Genomic DNA, 19,626 nt, shown 5'->3' on the forward strand with positions numbered 1-19,626 from the left:
GTGTTCTAAAACTTTTGACCGGTAGTGTAGTTGGCGGAGGTGGAGAGCAATTTAAATGTTTCTTTATCTATTATCCCCTCTGTCCCTATGCAATTTGAATGTTTAGCCCTAAATGTGGGACTTCGTAATGATGCCCATCTGTTGCAGATAAACATGCGCTGTACAAAAGGCTGAGGGTAAAATAAAGATCTAACCCTTGGTTCATGCATAAATTGTCTGAGAAATTACAGGAAAGAAATGTAGCTTGGGCTAAGGCTAGAATGCCTGATTCTACGTCTTATTGGGAGTTCTTCAGACATTTGAGAAATAAATGTCTATCGCTGTTTAGAAAAGCAAAACCAACATATTCTTTGAATTTTATATCGGATAGAGGTGGTAATCCAGCCAACTTCTTCCAGCCCCCCCCCCTCCCGTACTAGACTGGTGTTTTTAATAAACATTTTCTTCAGCTGGCCACCTGTTTGAAAGGAAAGTCTCTGAAAAGGAATCTTATTCCACTAGAGAGAGTTATTTAGTCACCTCAGAACAGATTGTAGAGAATTATGCACTGACACTGACAGACTCACATATGGTACTTTACTTTCATTTCAACCACTTGATGTCAATAATGTACTAAGTCCTTTGCTATGGATTGATGTTTATTGCAGAGCTATTAACATATATGTGTTACTTGACAATTGTTTCTGGTGTTATCCATAAGATCTGGAATGCTTAAAGGAGGAGATCCTTCTGACTTAGGTTACTGCTGTCCAATTTCCAAATTATCTTGCCTTTCCAAATGTTTAGATTCCCTGGCCAACTCTCAGCTAAGAATGTTTTTAACTTCTCACTATATTCTTAATGTGCACCAAACTGGTTGTATTCATTTATTTGATATTTTGCAGGACGCAATCTCTTGAGAGCCATCTTGTTTTTAGCAGTGTCCAAATAAAATAATAATAATAATACTTAGTAACAAGAATAATATGGCAATTAGTGTCTAATAATAATAACAATGAAATAATAATAATAATAATACAAATAAAAACATACATGAGCAGAATAAACTCTTTGTTGTACAACTACTAATAGGCTTACAACTAATAAAAACTACTGCTACAACTACTAATACAACGAATAAAACTAAGTGTATATAATATATGCTTACATTCATATCTACAAATATCTTTACATGTTGATGTTTCTATTAGCTAAAAAGACAAGTTTGTTCTTAACATTGGAAAAAAGGGCTTCCTTAAATTCATTGCGTTATTTTAATGCCCTGATTTCTATAGGCAAATTATTCCAGTCAATTGGGCTTTTGTGTATGAAAGATCTTACTCCAACCTCATGATGTACCCTTGGAATGTGTAATTATTGCTGTTGTCTAAAGGATTAGTCACATGCGCCGAATACAACAGGTGAAACGCTTACTTACAAGCCCCTAACCAACAATGCAGTTTAAAAAATACAAATAAGAATAAGAAATAAAAGTAACAAGTAGTTAAAGAGCAGCAGTAAAATAACAATAGCGAGACTATATACAAGGGGTACTGGTTAGTTGAGGTAATTGAGGTAATATGTACATGTACAGTGGGGGGGGGGGAAGTATTTGATCCCCTGCTGATTTTGTACGTTTGCCCACTGACAAAGAAAGGATCAGTCTATAATTTTAATGGTAGGTTGATTTGAACAGTGAGAGACAGAATAACAACAAAAATATCCAGAAAAACGCATGTCAGAAATGTTATAAATTGATTTTCATTTTAATGAGGGAAATAAGTATTTGACCCCCTCTCAATCAGAAAGATTTCTGTCTCCCAGGTGTCTTTTATACAGGTAACGAGCTGAGATTAGGAGCACACTCTTAAAGGGAGTGCTCCTAACTGCAGCTTGTTACCTGTAAACAGAAGCAATCAATCAATCAGATTCCAAACTCTCCACCATGGCCAAGACCAAAGAGCTCTCCAAGGATGTCAGGGACAAGATTGTAGACCTACACAAGGCTGAAATGGGCTACAAGACCATCGCCAAGCAGCTTGGTGAGAAGGTGACAACATTTGGTGCGATTATTCGCAAATGGAAGAAACACAAAAGAACTGTCAATATCCCTTGGCCTGGGGCTCCATGCAAGATCTCACCTCGTGGAGTTGCAATGATCATGAGAACGTTGAGGAATCAGACCAGAACTACACAGGAGGATCTTGTCAATGATCTCAAGGCAGCTGGGACCATAGTCACCAAGAAAACAATTGGTAACACACTACGCCATGAAGGACTGAAATCCTGCAGCGCCCGCAAGGTCACCCTGCTCAAGAATACATATACATGCCCGTCTGAAGTTTGCCAATGAACATCTGAATGACACAGAGGACAACTGGTGAAAGTGTTGTGGTCAGATGAGACCAAAATGGAGCTCTTTGACATCAACTCAACTCGCCGTGTTTGGAGGAGGAGGAATGCTGCCTATGACTCCAAGAACACCATCTCCACCGTCAAACATGCAGGTGGAAACATTATGCTTTGGGGGTGTTTTTCTGCTAAGGGGACATGACAATTTCACCTCATCAAAGGGACGATGGACAGGGCAATGTACCGTCAAATCTTTGGGTGAGAACCTCCTTCCCTCAGCCAGGGCATTGGAAATGGGTCGTGGATGGGTATTCTAGCATGACAATGACCCAAAACACACGGCCAAGGCAACAAAGGAGTGGCTCAAGTAGATGCACATTAAGGTCCTGGAGTGGCCTAGCCAATCTCCAGACCTTAATCCCATAGAAAATCTGTGGAGGGAGCTGAAGGTTCGAGTTGCCAAACGTCAGCCTCGAAACCTTAAGGACTTGGAGAAGATCTGCAAAGAGGAGTGGGACAAAATCCCTCCTGAGATGTGTGCAAACCTGGTGGCCAACTACAAGAAACGTCTGACCTCTGTGATTGCCAACAAGGGTTTTGCCACCAAGTACTAAGTCATGTTTTGCAGAGGGTTCAAATACTTATTTCCCTCATTAAAATGCAAATCATTTCATAACATTTTTGACATGCGTTTTTCTGGATTTTTTTGTTGTTATTCTGTCTCTCACTGTTCAAATAAACCTACTATTAAAATTATAGACTGATAATTTCTTTGTAAGTGGGCAAAATCAATTTCTTTGTAAGTGTGCAAAATCAGCAGGGGATCAAATACTTTTTTCCCCCACTATAGATAGAGTTATTAAAGTGACTATGCATAGATAACAACAGAGAGTAGCAGGGGTGTAAAAGAGAGGGGGGGGGCAATGCAAATAGTCTGGGTAGCTGTCACGTCCTGACCATAGTAAGCTGTTATTTTCTATGGTAGAGTAGGTCAGGGCGTGACAGTGGGGTTTTCTAGTTTAGTTTTTTCTATGTTGTTATGTTCTAGTTTTGTATTTCTATGTTGGGATATTCTAGTTTTATATTTCCATGTTGGGCTTTGTTTGTGATGATCTCAATTAGAGGCAGCTGGTCATCGTTGTCTCTAATTGGAGGTCATATTTACGTTGGTGTTTGTCCCACCTGGGTTTGTGGGAGATCACTTTTGAGTAGTGTATATTTCACCTCTGCGTCACGGTTTGTTGTTTTGTTTATTCAGGTTTATTTTGTATGTATTGCAGAGATTCACAGTTTAACCTGTTTAGGATAGGGGGCAGTATTTTCACGGCCGGATAAAAAACGTACCCGATTTAATCTGGTTATTACTCCTGCCCAGAAACTAGAATATGCATATAATTGTTTTATTTGGATAGAAAATACCCTAAAGTTTCTAAAACTGTTTGAATGGTGTCTGTGAGTATAACAGAACTCATATGGCAGGCCAAAACCTGAGAAGATTCTAAACAGGAAGAGCCCTCTCTGACCATTTCTTGGCCTTCTATAGCCTCTTTATGGAAAACAGAGGATATCTGCTGTAACGTGACATTTTCTAAGACTCCCATAGGCTCTCAGAAGGCGCCAGAACGTTGAATGATGACTCTGCAGTCCCTGGCTGAAAAACAGTAGCGCATTTGGATAGTGGTCGATCTGAGAACAATGAAACGGTGTGCGCGTGCACATGAAGAGTCCATCTTACATTTTCAGTCTTTGAACGAAAACAACGTCGCCCGGTCGGAATAGTATCGCTATTTTACGAGAAAAATCGCATAAAAATTGATTTTAAACGGCGTTTGACATGCTTCGAAGTACGGTAATGGAATATTTTGTAATTTTTTGTCACGATACGCGCCGGCACGTCACCCTTTGGATAGTGTCTTGAACGCAAGAACAAACGCAGCTATTTGGATATAACTATGGATTATTTGGAACCAAACCAACATTTGTTGTTGAAGTAGAAGTCCTGGGAGTGCATTCTGACGAAGAACAGCAAAGGTAATCCAATTTTTCTTATAGTAAATCTGAGTTTGATGAGTGCCAAACTCGGTGGGTGTCAAAATAGCTAGCTATGATGGCCGGGCTATCTACTCAGAATATTGCAAAATGTCCTTTCACTGAAAAGCTATTTTAAAATCGGACATAGCGATTGCATAAAGGAGTTCTGTATCTATAATTCTTAAAATAATTTTCTTGTGAACGTTTATCGTGAGTAATTTTGTAAATTCACCAGAAGTTTCGGTGGGTATGCTAGTTCTGAACATCACATGCTAATGTAAAAAGCTGGTTTTTGATATAAATATGAACTTGATTGAACAAAACATGCATGTATTGTATAACATAATGTCCTAGGAGTGTCATCTGATGAAGATCATCAAAGGTTAGTGCTGCATTTAGCTGTGGTTTTGGTTTTTGTGACATTATATGCTAGCTTGAAAAATGGGTGTCTGATTATTTCTGGCTGGGTACTCTCCTGACATAATCTAATGTTTTGCTTTCGTTGTAAAGCCTTTTTGAAATCGGACAATGTGGTTAGATAAAGGAGAGTCTTGTCTTTAAAATGGTGTAAAATTGAAGTTTTGGGATTTTTGAGGAATTTGTAATTCGCGCCACGCCCTATCATTGGATATTGGAGCGGTGTTCCGCTAGCGGAACATCTAGATGTAAGAGGTTTTAATAAAGAATTATGTGGAACGAGAATCATGCTGCACTTTGGTCCGCTCCTTTCGACTACCGTGACAGTAGCAATTAGATTAGATGTTCAGGAGTCTTACTCCTTGGGGGTAGAAGCTGTTTAGAAGCCTCTTGGACCTAAACTTGGCACTCCGGTACCGCTTGCTGTGCGGTAGCAGAGAGAACAGTCTATGACTAGGGTGGCTGGAGTCTTTGAAAATGTTTAGGGCTTTCCTCTGACACCACCTGGTATAGAGGTCCTGGATGGCAGGAAGCTTGGCCCCAGTGATGTACTGGGCCGTACGCACTACCCTCTGTAGTGTCTTGCGGTAGGACACTGAGCAGTTGCCATACCAGGCAGTGATGCAACCAGTCAGGATGCTCTCGATGGTATTGTGAGTCTTGTAAAGTTAGGTGTTCCTTAATATAACCTTTCATCACCGCCTTCCAGCATTGGGATGTCGAAGTTCCAAATTCGCGGTCAAGTTCAAGTTCCAGTTCAAGTCATTATTACAAACTCTAACAAATAAAAATGTGCCCAAAATCTGATGGCAGGCCCATTTATAGTAACGTGGCTTGCTAGCAGAGCCATAAGATGGTTATCATCAGCTGTATTTTGTCAAGGAGCAGGGCCATAAATTAGCTGGATGTAAATCCCTATTCTTCCCTTTCACTTTCACACCAACCAGCAATTGCCGGAGAAAAGAGATAGTTGTGGAGTTATCATGTCAATTTTATCCCACTGTAAATTGTGTTTTCGTAAACTCAAAAACATGCCCATTCTCAATTTTGCATATATAAACATTATTTGTTTATTTTGTGCTCACTATTACAACACACAATAAAACATCTGGGTTGGAAAACCTTTCCTTCTTTGTCTGACAACTTGTATAGGGACATATAATATTGTAAGTCATATTGTTAGTTACAATGTCAATTCTCAGCACTTTCTAAAATGCTATGAGGCTAATAGAGAATGTGCAAGGCACATGACTAAATGTGTTGCTCCTCCAGCTCTTGTGCCTGGCTCGTGCGCCCGTGCAATTGCGCGCTTTGTCTCCAGTTTGTGTATGTGCTTCAGGGCAGTGCATGCCCAAATAGCTGATGCCCATTGCTATCTAGCTAGATTTGATGATGGCAAGCCTAAGGGGAAGCGAATGACAATGTTAGACATTCTGGAGGAGAAAGAAGTGATCCTGGACTTGATGACAATGCTTTCTCGGATGCGGAGCGCATTGACTCTGTGGCAGATTTTTTTATTTTATTTTATTTTGACTGAAATTGTATTTAACTAGACAAGTCAGGATGGGATGTGAGGATGGAATGGACCTGCTTCTTGACATGTAAGTGAATGAATTGCGTTATTACCCATGTAGCTATGCATTTATGTAGCTACTGGTATTTTGGTATAATACTGCCAGGTTCTTGTTTGCAGGTATAAAAATCACAAAAAATGAACCATGATACATTAGTTATTTACCTAACTAAACTCTAAAAAGAAATGTTAACTCACTGTCAACTGTGTTTCTTTTCAAGAAACTTAACATGTGTAACTATTTGTATGAACATAACAAGATTCAACAACTGAGACATAAACTGAACAAGTTCCACAGACATGTGACTAACAGAAGTGGAATAATGTGTCCCTGAACAAAGGGGGTGGGGGTCAAATTCAAAAGTAACAGTCAGTATATGGTGTGGCCACCAGCTGCATTAAGTACTGCAGTGCATCTCCTCCTCATGGACTGCACCAGATGTGCCTGTTCTTGCTGTGAGATGTTACCCCATTCTTCCACCAAGCCACCTGAAAGTTCCCGGACATTTCTGTGGGGAATGGCCCTAGCCCTCACCCTCCGATCCGACAGGTCCCAGATGTGCTCAATGGGATTGAGATCCGGGCTCTTCGCTGGCCATGGCAGAACTCTGGCATTCCTGTCTTGCAGGAAATCATGCACAGAACGAGCAGTATGGCTGGTGGCATTGTCATGCTGGAGGGTCATGTCAAGATGATCCTGCAGGAAGGGTACCACATGAGGGAGGAGGATATCTTCCCTGTAACACACAGCGTTGAGACTGCCTGCAATCACAACAAGCTCAGTCCGATGATGCTGAGACACACCGCCCCAGACCATGACGGACCCTCCACCTCCAAATCGCTCCCGCTCCAGAGTACAGTCCTCGGTGTAACGCTCATTCCTTCAACGATAAACGCGAATCCGACAATCACCCCTGGTGAGACAAAACCGCGACTCGTCAGTGAAAAGCACTTTTTGCCAGTCCTGTCAGGTCCAGCGATGGTGGGTTTGTGCCCATAGGCGATGTTGTTGCCGGTGATGTCTGGTGAGGACCTACCTTACAACAGGCCTACAAGCCTTCAGTCCAGCCTCTCTCAGCCTATTGCGGACAGTCTGAGCACTGATGGCGGGATTGTGCGGTCTTGGTGTAATTCGGGTAGTTGTTGTTGCCATCCTGTACCTGTCCCGCAGGTGTGATGTTCGGATGTACCGATCCTGTGCAGGTGTTGTTACACGTGGTTTGACACTGCGAGGACGATCAGCTGTCCATCCTGTCTCCCTGTATCGCTGTCTTATGCATCTCACAGTACAGATATTGCAATTTATTGCCCTGGCCACATCTGCAGTCCTCATGTCTCCTTGCAGCATGCCTAAGACACGTTCACACAGATGAGCAGGGACCCTCGGCATCTTTCTTTTGGTGTTTTTCAGAGTCAGTAGAAAGGCCTCTTTAGTGTCCTAAGTTTTCATAACAGTGACCTTAACAGTTTTCAGTTTTCATAACAGTGACCTACCGCCTGTAAGCTGTTAGTGTCTTAACAACCATTCCACAGGTGCATATTCATTAATTGTTTATGGTTCATGGGGAACAAGCATGGGAAACAGTGTTTAAACCCTTTACAATGAAGATCTGTGAAGTTATTTGGATTTTTATGAACTATCTTTGAGAGACAGGGTCCTGAAAAGGGATGTTTAGTTATTTTTTTGTACCCACTTGATGCATGCTAATAGTGGTTGTATCTTGAATTCAGTGATATAGTGCCTATAATGCAATAACATCAGGTAAGAAGACACCCTGGATCCCAGTGTGTGTGAATGAGATGTTCAGGTTCCTGAGTGTGGTCATCTTCATGGCTCTGCTGAAGGCCAACGCTGTCCATATACACTTGAGCCAGGCTGGCCTTTCCTGCATCATGCCCAGGAAGAGATTCAAGGTTTTGAGATGGACCATACATATGAGCGACTTATAGGGAGTCGTAGAGAACGACCAAAAGAAGGGCACCAAGGGCTAAGACCGCCTGTTCCAACTCCGTCCCCTCCTCGAAGACATCATTGCGGCATGCGGGGCCTACTACCACCCTTACCAGAATCTCTCCATCGATGATCACATGGTGGTGTCGAATAATTTCTATCGGTATAAAACAGTACATGGTTACAGCTGCGACTTTAACATCTATCAATGAAAGCTGTTCTCTGCCACAGGGAAGGGTTTGAGCCACATATGCAGTTATGGGCCTTCTGAGAGTGGCATACCTTGGAATAGGGTTTCATGTGTATGTCAACAACTTCTACACCAGCACAGCCCTCTTCCGCAACTTGAGCCTGTGGCACTGTCAGGTAGATCAATATTGGATTCCCCCCCAAAACCAAGAAATCCCATGCCTAAGAAGGCAGACAGGGGGGCCATCAGTTGGATCTGTGATGGGCCACTTCTGTACGTCCAGTGGAAGGACACTCGGGATGTTACCATGCTCTCCTCCATCCAAATCGGTGTTCAATGTAGACTCAGTCCAGCAGAGAGTCAGGAACCATGACGGGAGATGGACTAGCTTCATGTGGGAGTGGACATGTCCGATGCCTTCCTGAAGTGTTACAATGTGGCCCAGAAGACGCCAAAGTGGTACAAGAAGCTGTTCTACCACTTTGTCAACATTGCAGTGGTGAACAGCTTCATACTGCACAAGGAGATGGCCCTGGAAAAGAGGAGAAAGCCCCTGGCACAGCGACTGTACGGAGAGGTCCTCTGCATGCAGCTGGCTGACTGTCGTGTGGAGGAGGTGGAAGAGGTAGGTGTGTGTATATTGTTCTATTATTTGCTGATGATAATGAATTTCCCCGTGGTGATCAATAAAGTATTAATCTTTATGTTCATCCATCTATCTGTCTATCCATCTGTCTAGGATGACACGGAGGAAGAGGGGGCTACAGTTTCAGCAGCAGTAGTGGGGGCTCGAGGAGGGTCATTGGCTGCTGGGTGGACTGCAACTCCATCACAATTGTGGACACCTCACTCACCCCTGACGACCTCAAGGTCACCAAGGGCAGGCTATGCTGTGACCTGTGTGCGGAGGAAACGCTGGAAAACAAGACCCCTTGGAAATGTGAGTCTTGCAATGTGCCACTCTGTCTTACAGTAGACAGGAACTGTTACCAGGCATGGCACAAGAGGAGAAGAGAAGGGACAGAAGTGTTAACACTTGAAACACAGACACAAACACACCTCTATTTTCCTTTCCCCCACACAGATAGAATCAGTTTTGTTCTCATAATCAGTTTTGTTGTAAATACTAGTTCATGGTTCCCTTAATTAATGTTCAAATATCAATTTCTAACTTGTAGCATATTACGTTTTGAGAGTGGTTAATTGTTTTCCTAATGTGTTCGGTAGATATTCAATAAAAGGCAAATCTTTGAATGGCATTTTTGCTTTTGCTTTGTACTTTTCTTGTTGATTATGTAAGGCGTATGTGTGCTTGCTCAGGTAAATGAGTACTATTATTAGACCATAGTATGAAAGGTAAAAGGTTTGCTCTTCAAATATAATATTCAACCATGTTCTTGCACTTTATACTTTTTGAGATATTCACATTTTTACGAGACGAGTAGGAACTAGGCTGGAATTACAAAAACAATTGGCCACTGAAAACCATGTGTTTGATACCATTCTATTCACTCCATTCCAGCCATTATTATGAGATGTCCTCCCCTCAACAGCCTCCTCTGATGTGTAGATACCACTGAAAGAAGAGTTTAGCTTCCTACATGTTTGAATTGCTGATTAGATGATTTATTAGACCATATTATGAAAATTACAGAGGTCCCCTTCAAATTGAATATTCAGTCATGTATGTGCAGTCTATACTTTTTGAGATTTTCACATTTATATGACATGAGTAACAATTCGCCGGAAATTGCCACCTGGAGACATGGCGTTGAAAGGGTTAATTTGACTATTCTCGCATCATTGATTTAATTTACTTTCAGAGATTTTTGAGTTTGGGTTTTCATTAAAGTTGTCTAATGTTGGTGAACATTTTTCTGCGACCAACAGGTGTCAACCATCAGGTGACGTCCATGGGACAAACCGGGAACTAGACCATGAAACAATGTCCCAAGAAAGTCTTAAAAACGACCTCGGGGGCAAAGATATGTGCGACAAACTGATAACTAGACAAAACCTGTGGGACAAACCGGGAACCTGGCAAAACCTCAAGGGGACCATGACACAACGTCCCAAGGACATCCTAAACATTTCCTCGGTGACATCCCCCTGACAAACCGGAAACTAGACAAAACCTTCAGGGGAACATGACACAACATCCCAAGGACATCCTAAACATTTCCTCTGTGACATCCCCCTGACAAACCGGAAACTAGACAAAAGTTCCAGGGGAACATGACACAACGTCCCAAGGACATCCTAAACATTTCCTGGGTGACATCCCCCTGACAAACCGGGAACTAGACAAAACCTCAAGGGAACCATGACACAACGTCCCAAGGACATCCTAAACATTTCCTTGGGACATCCCCCTGACAAACCGGAAACTAGACAAAACCTCCAAGGGAACATGACACAACATCCTTACCACTTTAGGCGACCATTTCATGACTTTTCCATCCTAACGACAAATTCTTCTTTGCAGTGTTATATAAAAACATTGCATGAAACATTGAGATTTTAGTAGTAGTTTGCAAAAAAATTGGTGCATGCACAAACGTACACACACATACACACACACAATCTCTCTCATTTCTCTCATTTACACAGACAGACAGACGGACAGACAGACTTACTGATCCACTGACTCACTGATTCACTGACTGACTGGGGTTGTGGGCATGTATTGTGGGGTCAATTGTGGGTAACACTTTATTTGAATAGTTCATCTGTAGATGCTCCTAACCCTAACCTTAACCCTTACCCTTATTCTAAACCTAACCCTAACTGTAACCTTAGCAAGCAGTGGCTTGTCAACAGATAGTTTGGTGATAATAGGACCATCTACAGATGGACTATCTGGACTGTCCAAATAAAGTATAAACCAATTGTTTCATTTGAATGTCTTGATATTACTGCTGAAATCAGTTTTAAAGCTAGGATTCAGGAATGTGGTTTGGCGTGTAGTCAGCTATTACTGAAGTATGACACTTGATATGCATGAAGAAAAAAAAGACAGTTATATTACATTATTGGTTAACGTTATTACACTATTAATGGAAAAAATTTACCCACTTCATAATGTAATAATCAACACACAATATTTTAAGCAGAAATCATTACATTATGTGCAAAAACTGTTTTACTTTAATAAGCATTCAGCATATTTATTATATTATTGGCAGTTTATTACATTATCAGTATTTATTACATTATAAATGAAAAAGCTATTACATTATATCATTAATAGCAGCTATTACATTATTATTATTATTATTATTATTATTATTATTATTACATTATAAGTTGCAACACACCCCTCTCTAGCATTGCCATATGGTGAGAAGTCTGTCAGAAAACATTTAGAAGAAAATGAGTAAACAAGTTAGTAAATCTTCACATATTTTTCAGAAGTGTCACTACCGAACATCTAACATTTCAAGAAATATGTAAAGTATGGTCTTAGTAGGGCAATTTACATCTAGCTAAGATGTTTGGTGCAGTGTGTCATGGTCCCCAGCACTATTAGTGCACTGCGGATAGTATCGAATCAGCTGTGGTTGCGCTCAGGACGGATATCTGAGAACATGTCTACAACTTCATCAGTCAGCTATCAAACTATGGTAAATAAGGGACACTGTTTATCAGTGGCAAAAATCACTAGCTAGCTAAGTTCCTTCTGTGTTTGTCATAAATCAGCCTATCACTGGCATGTGGCAAAGTGCTTCAGTGGCGTTTTGTCTTTACAACTTTTTCACTATCTATTTAAGTTATAATGCCCGAGAAGCTGGTGTATATGGGAGGATATATTGGCATGGGTGTTGTTAGGCCCGAGACAAAGTCAAGGACTGGCAAACCGTGCCATTTTATCCTCCAAACACCGTCTTCGAGGGCATTATCACTTTTATACAATGGGTTACCAACATATTAAAATGATTGACATATTTTCATTAAAAGCTTTATTTTGATGAATATATTTATGCCATTTTATCCTTCCAGAAAATATAGTCCCAACACAAATCTAGGGTTGCTACCCAAGCTCACTGGTCGTTCATTCTATTGGTTTGGTTGCCAGAAATGCGACCCAGTCGTTCAGTCTTTTTGTTCTGTATCTATGGACTCGACCAAGCCGTTCGTTCTAAATGTTCCATTGCCATACTGGCTGGCAACGTTATTAGCCCTTGCTTGCTAGCTAGCCAACTGCGTCTAATTTACAGTCACGTCAAACAGTGCAGAGCGCATGATGTCTGTCTCATCCCGACTCCTACACGTTCATTACTATGGGACAGCTGGAGATCGAATTTGAATATTGAAACAATGTTGCAAATGTCGTAAAGACAGACAGCAAGGTTTATACAAATCTCCGCTATTGAAAACTAAATGTTAGTCTAAAATACATTTGAAATGTATTCTAGATGCTTTTTATAGTAGAGATCGTTTATAACTTGCCTGGCTGGGCTGATGAGACAGATGGAACAGAGTACATAGGCATTTTAAGGTCATAGATTTAGCCTGTGGTAAGTTGTGGAATAGACACCGGCTGTAATGCGCATTTAACCAATCAGCATTCAGGATTAGACCCACCCATTGCATAAAATGCCATAATCAATGCATGATGTTATTATCATTATTTAATTATGTGCAAAAACGTTACTACGTTACTCTATTCCATCTCACTGTGCAATCCACTGTCTCATCAAGACAGCCAGGTGATTTACAAACTTTATATCCACTGTAAAAAGCACCTAGATTTAATCTCCAATTTCTTTTAAACTAGCAATTGGTTTTCAACAGCTGAGATTTGTATAAACCTTGCTGTTTGTCTCTCTAACATTTGCAACATTGTTTCAATACTGAAATTCGATCTCCAGTTGTCCCACAGTAATGAACGTGTTGGGGTAGGGATTTGAACGACAGGCAGCTTTTCTCAGCCAGTTGAAATCATGAATCAGCATAGTTTTTATGGATATATGCAAGGAAATACCAATACAAAAATACAAAATGCAGAATTTATCTGTAATGACAGAAACCAAGACAACGACTGGATCGTCTCTGGCAACCAAAATGATAGAACGAACAACAAGCAAGCATAGGTAGCAACCCTAGATTTGTGTCAGGACTATATCTTGTGAACGGATGAAATAGTATGAATACATTCATCAAAATAACGTTTTTAATGAAAATATGTCAATCATTATTTGAATATGCTGGTAACTCGTTGTATAAAAGTGATTATACCGTTGAAGCTGGTGTTTGGAGGATATATTGGCACAGTTTGCCATGCGAATATATCTTCCTAACACCAGCTTCTTGGGCATTATCACTTAATTATTACATTATCGGTTGCTACAGGGTGCATCCCATCACCTGGTGATATTTCTAGGGGTGTGGCTTAAGGCAGATTCATTCCAAAGTATTTTAATGTGTGTGTTTTGGTAGTGACAGCAAAAAGTGGGACAGCATGTTTCAGAGAAAGATGTTTAAAAACAAACACAACTACTAATCAGATCAGTATCGTCAAATGTAATAATATAACAACTCAAGGTGTTGTACAGAAATAATAGTGTTGAAAATGGTTTTACTTTATTTCTAGCAGCAACAACGGCTCAGCCGCGAAGCGGTAGGCCACGCAAGCTCACAGAACAGGACCGCCGAGTGCTGAAGCGCATAGCATGTAAAAATCGCCTGTCCTCGGTTGCAACACTCACTACCAAGTTCCAAACTGGCTTTGGAAGCAACGTCAGCACAATAACTGTTCGTTGGGAGCTTCATGAAATGGGTTTCCATGGCCGAGCAGCCGCTCACAAGCCTAAGATCACCATGCGCTATGCCAAGCGTCAGTTGGAGAGGTATAAAGCTGGCCGCCATTGGACTCTGGAGCATTGGAAACACGTTCTCTGGAGTGATGAATCATACTTCGCCACGAATCTGGGTTTGGCGGATGCCAGAAGAACGCTACCTACCCGAATGCATAGAGGCCAACTGTAAAGTTTGGTGGAGGAGGAATAATGGTCTGGGCCTCTTTTTCATGGTTCGGCCTAGGCCCCTTAGTTCCAGAGAAGGGAAATCTTAATGCTACAGCATACAATGAGATTCTATACGATTCTGTGCTTCTGACTTTGTGGCAACAGTTTGGGGAAGGCCCTTTCCTGTTTCAGCATGACACTGCCCCGTGCACAAAACGAGGTCCATATAAAAATGGTTTGTCATGCCCTAACCTCAACCCCATCGAACACCTTTGGGATGAATTGGAACGCCGACTGCGAGCCAGGCCTAATCACCCAACATCAGTGCCCGACCTCACTAATGCTCCTGTGGCTGAATGGAAGCAAGCCCACGCAGCAATGTTCCAACATCTAGCGGAAATCCTTCCCAGAAGAGTGGATGCTGTTATAGCAGCTAAGGTGGTCCAACTCCATATTAATACACATGATTTCATAATTTTGGAAGTAGATGTTTGACAAGCAGGTGTCCACATACTTTTGGTCATGTAGTGTATCAGAATTATTAGTTATTATAACAATAAAATAATATCATAATAAAAAACATTAGTTTAGAGATTAATGACTTCTCAGCCACCAAAAAGCCTGGAGCAAGGCTAAGGAATGTATTCATGCTTACATCATCTCAAATCATTGCACCATAATTTATGGCTGGTGCTGAGTGAAAACAAACTCTGAAAGACCAAGCAGTTCATAAACCCCCTGAACCTCAGTGAAATACCAAAGCACCACAATAATAATATGAAAAAACAATATCAACACAATATTATAAAATATGAATAACATTTTAATACATCAATAATTGCCTTATGGACTACAGAATGTTATTTATATCTAATAGTCATCTAATTGAATGTATTTGTGTGTCTGATAAAAACTGTGCATTGAAGACAACTCCGGTGTTCTCTCACCCGGCAGGCAATTATGTTGTCCAACCAAGCTCTTCCCTGAGGATTTCTTCCCTGGATTTCACTCAGTACAGTGTGGACTGGCTCGAGAGACAGTGGTGCTGTGTCCTCTGCCTGCTGCTTCTCCCGTGTGTGTGCGCGTGTGTGTGTGTGTGTATGCTCGTGCGTGTGTGTGTGTGTGTGTGTGCTTCTATTTCTGGACGTGTGAGACGTCTGAACGTCTGACCACAAAGAGACACAGACATGCCCTGGGAGAAAGAGAGCAATGCAGCTGAGCCTTTCCAACACACACACACACACACACACACACACACACACACACACACACACACACACACACACACACACACTTTAACATAGAAATGTCCATACACAAGTAACCGTAGAGACTGTACACACGTGAATACGAGGAACACATTTGAACATCATTTTAAACTTTTCTCAGATAAATGAATATTCTGAATGAAATGAAAATAGTCGAAGTCTCCACAGTTCCAATGCACTTCCTACCTTGTTGTTTGCAAGTTGTACCTTTCAGTCGCTCTCTGTCTTTCCAATGACGTTTGTTCCTCAGATTTCTCTCCTCTTAAGATGGAAGACATACATGTTCCAAACAAACTCCTCTCTTTTCTCTGCACTTCTCTTTTCTGTTTGTTCTCTTCTCTTCTTCCCCTTCTTTCTTATTCTTTAGTTCAAATCCAGTTCTGCCGTTCTCCTGCCAGGTCTACTCCTCAACTAGCTCCTAACAAAACAGTCCTGATAAACAAAGACTGAAAAAAGAAAGAGCGAGCACAGAGAGAGCAGAGAGCACATAAAGGCCTGTGTCTGCAAACACTCTGGAAGTCATCTGAAAACAGAGCCAGCCACAGAGAGCAAAGTGCCCTCCTAACAGAGAAGCACACTGAAATGAACACAGCTTTTTTTCCACTGGCTAGCTCCCCTGCGTGGGACTCCAATCCTGGCTGTTCCCCCTCCTCCTCCTCTGTTATCCTCCCCCTGCCATCCCAGCCGCTCCAGCTCCAACCAGCGACTCTCTCGACAGAGCAGCCGCCAGTGAGAGTGCAGTCAGACTAAAGTCTAGCATGTGTGTTTGTTTGCTTGTGAACATATTCGATGTTTATGAGCATGTACTGTATACGCACACTGCACTGCATGTATGTGTTTTATATATGTTGTTAGATTTTTTTTACCATGAAATGTATGCAGTAGTCATATTAATAATATGCACCGAAGATGTGTGTATAATACATGTGAGTCGTTCTACATTTCTCAAAGGAGAATATGGTGTGATGTCTGGGTCTGCCTCCCTAATGGCACCCTATTCCCAATATAGTGTACTGTTTTTGACCCGGGTCCATAAGGCTCTGGTCAAAAGTAGTGCACCATACAGGGAATAGCGTGCCATTTGGGATGCAGCCTAGAAGCGCAAGACTAGTGACTATGCATTATTGGTGCAGCGTCTTACTGCCCTTCAAAGTGCCCTTAAAATATTTAGTGGACTGTGAAATTAAGATTTTTTTTGTATGGGGGCACTGAGTTTTTCAATCTAAAAACTTTGTCATAAAAAAGGCCTCTCCCTAATTGCAAAATAGTATATTTCTCAATTCTCTTTTCCTGTTTGATTAAATGTCTCCAATAAAACCAATAAGGTACATCTGTAAATATAATGAGTTCACTGGGAGTCAGGAAGCAAGTTCAGGGAGTGAATCATTTAATAAATAAACGGAACATAATACAAAACACGAAACAACGCACAGACATGAAACTGAAACAGAAACAATAACGCCTGGGAAAGGAACCGAAGGGAGTGACATTGTCACACCTGCTCCCGCTCTTCCCCCCTGGCGCTCGAGGGCACCAGGCTGCCCTGCATTACGCACTCCTGCCACCATCATTTACACACACCTGCCATCCCTCGTCATGTGCTTCAGCGATATTGGACTCACCTGGACTCACTCAATCACCTGTTAATAACCTCTCCTATATTTGTCAGTTCCCCAGCTCTGTTCCCTGCTGCTGCATTGTTTGTCATATGTCCGTGTTACCAGTGTGCTGACGCTGTTCCGGTCTTGTTCTATGTCTGTTCCTGTAACGGCTGTCGTAGTAATAAAACCAAGGTGCAGCGGAGGATGTGTGTTCATCTTGATATTTAATGAAAAAAGGAGAACACTATACAAAAATAAACCAAAGACAGCAAAACAGTCCTGTCAGGAAAAACTCTCAACAGAAAACAATCACCCACAAAACCCAAAGGAAAAACAGGCTACTTATGTGTGACTCCCAATCAGCAACAACAAACTACAGCTGTGCCTGATTGGGAGCCACACACGGCCAATCCAAAGAAACCAGCCAACATAGAAAAATGAACATAGAATGCCCACCCAATGTAACACCCTGGCCTAACCAAAATAAAGAACAAAAACCTCTCTCTATGGCCAGGGCGCTACAGTTCCTGAATAAATGTCTGACTACCTGCTTCTCCTGTCCGGCACCAGCCCTTACAGACATATATAGGGAAGGTAAACAGGCAGATGATTGAATTGACTTTATTTTGGGCAACAGACATATACAACAAAATGTACAATGTGGACCCAGAGGATATCACTTGAAAGTATTAATTAAAACGCTTATTTCCAAAGTGATCCTCGATGGAGTCCAGGTGAGTCTGATGAGGCGCTGATGGAGACAGGTGTGCGTAATAATGAGCAGCCTGGTGACCTAGAGCGCCGGAGGGGGAATATACGTGACAGTAAATCAGATTTCTTTATCAAAACGTCCAATCTCTAAACGTTCACCGTATTCAATCAACTCTCATAAGTACTCCAGGATGTTATTAGACTAAAGTAACTGAAACCGTCTTGGTTTTGTACCACAAATAAAATGATTTCATGTGTGGTGTCCTCTCTGAAGACTGAACATACTGAGGGCGCGTTATTGTGTGTGCGTGTGTGTGCATGCCCTGCTGTACTTGTGTATGAGTGTGCACATATGGCCATAAAGCATAATAGCTGCACCAAAAGTGCAGGGACAACATTTGTGGTCGATAATAGTATTGTGATCTACAGTCCAACAAGAGATAGGTAAGCACACATAAGATAAACTACTTCACACAAAGAATAAGTGTCGCTTTTTTATGACTACAGGAGGAACTGAACCTCCTTTCATAAACGACCTTCAGAGTATTCAAGATTCAAAGCGGTATGCAATGTTGCTAACACACGTTTTGATCCTGAAATGTCAAACTCATTCCCTGAAAATGTTTGCGAGAAGAACCAATACAGAATATGTATTATCAATAAAGTTCAGTTCTACTATTTTCTATTCAACACATACTGTGTATTTATCAGTATTCTAGAAACAACATCAACTGCTATTATCACCAAGGGCCCAATTTTGACTTAGAAATGTACGCCTTTCCTACATACTTCTCAGAAGTTGGTATGCAGACTTACCCTATGAAGGTGACGGGTTGTTTCCCTTCCGTGAGATGAATAAATATAGTTCAACCACTGAAAACCCTCCAACTTGCTGGCCAACAAATTTTCTGGTGGAGTTTTCATTCAATACGGTTTTCAGCACATTTATCTTAAGCCATACATTTAAATACAGTGTATCTTTTAGTTAGAATTCTGTTGACAGACTCAATAGAATATATAGAGAGAACGGGTTCACAATATTAGAGATCAATGAAAGAAAGCCATAGATTTAAAATACTCTTGTCGATTATTTAGGGTTAGAAAAGTATTTATGAGTCATAAAAAACATGTTTGTTGGGTCTTTATGCATGAAAGAAAGAAAGTTTGAATAATTCTGAAAATTGCCACATTCATTTCTTTAACCCATGGTAATGTTGGACGATTAGTGTAGAGTACATATAAAATTATAAAAGGGAGAATAGTGTACAATAGTATGCTATACCCTTATCTGTTACCTGCACTAACCATAGAACTGTGTAATGACACAGGCAAGTATTGCACCATTCGTAGGGTTCAAACAGTTACGGCTTGGCCTGTGCTCCGCTCCATAACGATTTAATTAGCCTACATGTCTGTTCTATATATTATCAGCTGTTACTAATGATCCTCAGCAACAACCGTGATGGTGGTTACAGAGAAATCAAATGAAGGGAAACAAAACAATGTAATTAAATGGGGAAATGATGTAGGCTACACAACCTATTTGGCCTACTGACGGTCGACACTTATAGTGGCTAATATTTAACA

At 41.2% G+C, this 19,626-nt stretch overlaps 1 long non-coding RNA gene across 1 annotated transcript in view; it reads right to left on the reverse strand.

Annotated features, from left to right (window-relative positions):
* Positions 1 to 16,341, reverse strand: part of LOC115197213 (uncharacterized) — a 40,760-nt gene extending 24,419 nt beyond the window's left edge. The window contains exon 1 of the long non-coding RNA XR_003878983.1: positions 15,914 to 16,341. This is a non-coding gene — a long non-coding RNA (uncharacterized LOC115197213). The remainder of the gene's footprint in view (positions 1 to 15,913) is intronic.
* Positions 16,342 to 19,626: the final 3,285 nt, after the last annotated feature.

This window comes from Salmo trutta, chromosome 7, assembly GCF_901001165.1.
Source record: "Salmo trutta chromosome 7, fSalTru1.1, whole genome shotgun sequence".
In the NCBI taxonomy this organism is placed as follows: Eukaryota; Metazoa; Chordata; class Actinopteri; order Salmoniformes; family Salmonidae; genus Salmo; species Salmo trutta.